Genomic DNA, 2,817 nt, shown 5'->3' on the forward strand with positions numbered 1-2,817 from the left:
GGTGTCAAAAAAAGATTGGGGCATGGAAAGACGGCCATGTGAGCGGAAATTTAAATGTGGACTATACAGATTAAAGAGGAGACAAATCAGTGGTGACAATAGAAATATTCACTAGCTTAAATATAGATGCAATAATTAACTTAGAAAAAACACCAGGAGCTCTTGTTCCCCTCTCTCCTAATTCTAGAACAAGAGGCTATTCAATGATATTAAAAGACAACAAATTTCAAAATAAGATTATTTTGGCTTTTTACCATGTATCACTGTGACAGGACCAGCAGGGTGCAACCTGGAACTGTGGGACTGCTGTGCCCCCTTAACTCTCCAACCTGGGTTCTCTCTCCACAATGTTTTGCCAGTGACAACCCCTCCACGTTCTGTTATCACTCAGCCACCAGCATGCAGAGGCACATCCAGTTAAGTTGCATGAAGGCTCCTCAAACCTCTCGTGACCCGTACACAGGGAAACACCTGCAAATCTCCCAAGCCTTGCACCCCAGAAATACCATCTTACACTGCTCAAGACCTTCTCTTGAGCAGTGCAAATGTACTAATTAGTTCACCACTTCATCAAAGGAAAGTGGGCATGCCACCAGCCTTTGTAACTGGACCAGATTTCCCAAGCATGTTAGACAAACTGGATAAAACATTGAAGTAAGGCAGAAAGACCGATTAAGTGGTAGGCATAAAGGTCAGAGATGCTTACCCAAGAAAATAAAAAAAGCACTCAGTCTAAATACTAAACCTTATTAGGTCTTGTCTATACTACACTGTTTTGCTGACAAGTCAGCTTTTTGTCAACAAAACCGTGAAGGTTTGCACGCTAAAATGCTCCTCCTGCCAATGTAACTCCCCTGCTATGCTGACATCATAAAACCACCGGAGGTGTAGGGCTTATGTTGGTGTAGTTAGGATGGTGCAGTGTCTGTGCATCTGCTGTTGGCTCTTGTTCGTGTCAATTTCACAGCTCTGCAGGAGCCGTGAAATTGACAAAAATGCTGCCCAGTCTCCACTCCAAACCAGGCTGTCACCCTGGCTCCCAGCTTGGGGTGTGGCCCGGGCTCCCTGCTCCCCAGTGGGAGCATTGCAGCCGGCTGGATCTCCCTGCCAGAGGTGAGAAGCCCCAGCCAGTAGCTGGGCCTTCGGTGGGGAGCTGCATGGAGCTAAAAGCCCTAGTTCTCAGTCCCAACTGACTGAAGAAGGGCAGTCTGGGGAAGCGCTTGTGGTGAGGATGCACACCACTAACAGAAGGAGGGCAGTGTGGACATCAGCCACTGCAGCAATTAATACGGTGGCCGTAAGTCAACCTAACATAGGTCGACTTTATCTTTGTAGTATAGATGTAGCCTTAGTGTAAGACGTATCTGGATCAAGCAGTTTTTCTTACCCCACTGGATGTTGCAGGTAGGTTAAAGTCCTTAATACACAGGCTGACTTTCCTTCTCAGCCTGGGACCAGTCTTCTCAGTTCAAGTCTTTGTCTTCCCAGCATTCTTGTTGCCTTCAGCATAGATGGGGGCGTAGAGAGGTGATCATATGATGCTACTGTCCCTTATTTTATAGTCTGTCTGGAAAATACTAGCCCAGGAATGTCCTGGTGGGCCTTGCTGACTCAGAGTTAAGCAATCCCCATTGTGTCATGCTTGCACAACTCTTGTAAATCCTTTATTTATAGCTTCTTTGCTGATTAATAGTTATTTAACAGCCACCTTGATGTAGGTCACCTCCTTTGTCATCACTGGAGAATTAGCAGTGGCCAACGCCCAAACTCGCAGCATATTTCAATAACCATACAGCAAAATCTCAACTTCATACACACTACCACTATACATATTTTGACAGACTAATGGGTTTCAGCAGATCATGACCTTTCACCCGATATCTTACATGGCATGCTTTGTATGAACTTATACAACCATACATGAATGATGAATATGGGGGTTACAGGGTGCTACTTAAAGGTACAGCATGTCATAATCACTACTTGTGAAAGCTCCCTGCAACACAATATTTTAAAGGATGAGCACTTAGCAGTAACCAAAGGACTTAGACAAGGGTAAGGATAAGAATATTTACAGTTGTTTAGCACCAGACCAAAAATAACTGATATTAACCATCCTATTTCAAAGCAAGACTGGAGGAGGGAGAAACGTCTATGTATAGGTTATCCCATTATTATCTGTTATGGGGTTTTTCCCCACATAATCTGATCACTGGTGGTGCTAGGCTGTGGAACCAGTGTTTGATCTGTTATGGCAATTTTTACATTCTTGTATGTTAAACTGGGAAAGGAGACCAAAGAGCGGTCAGATGGTAACCATTTTCAATTACTACCAAGCAATTGCAGTGTTCAAGGTTCTATTACTAATCCTTTTAGCCATCTAGTTTACCATACCAATGTCGTCCTTGTACACCAAACTTTTCGGCATCACATCCCCTTTTTAATTTTCGAGAAACCCTCAGACATACCCCCACCTTCCCCCGAGCCTTGTCCCCCGACCACCACCTCCCAGGACCCTCCACCCCTATCTAACCCCCCTGCTCCTTGTCCCCTGACTGCCCCTCTGCCCCATCCAACTGCTCCCTGTCCCCTGACTGCCCCTTATCCAACCCTCCCCTCCCCCCACTCCCGTACCAGGCCCCTCAGAGCAGCAGGACTGGCTTATTGGAAAGCCAGGGAGGTGGGCGGGTGCAAGCTGCGCTGCCTGTGCAATAGTGTGGCTGCAGGGGAAGGGGGACAGGAGGGGAGGGGAGGGGCCGGGGGCTAGCCTCCCCAGCTGGGAGCTCAAGGGCCAGGCAGCCTTGCACCTGCCCCTTG

The sequence above is a fragment of the Terrapene carolina genome, unplaced genomic scaffold, assembly GCF_002925995.2.
Source record: "Terrapene carolina triunguis isolate 2854851 unplaced genomic scaffold, T_m_triunguis-2.0 Scaffold182, whole genome shotgun sequence".
In the NCBI taxonomy this organism is placed as follows: domain Eukaryota; kingdom Metazoa; phylum Chordata; order Testudines; family Emydidae; genus Terrapene; species Terrapene triunguis.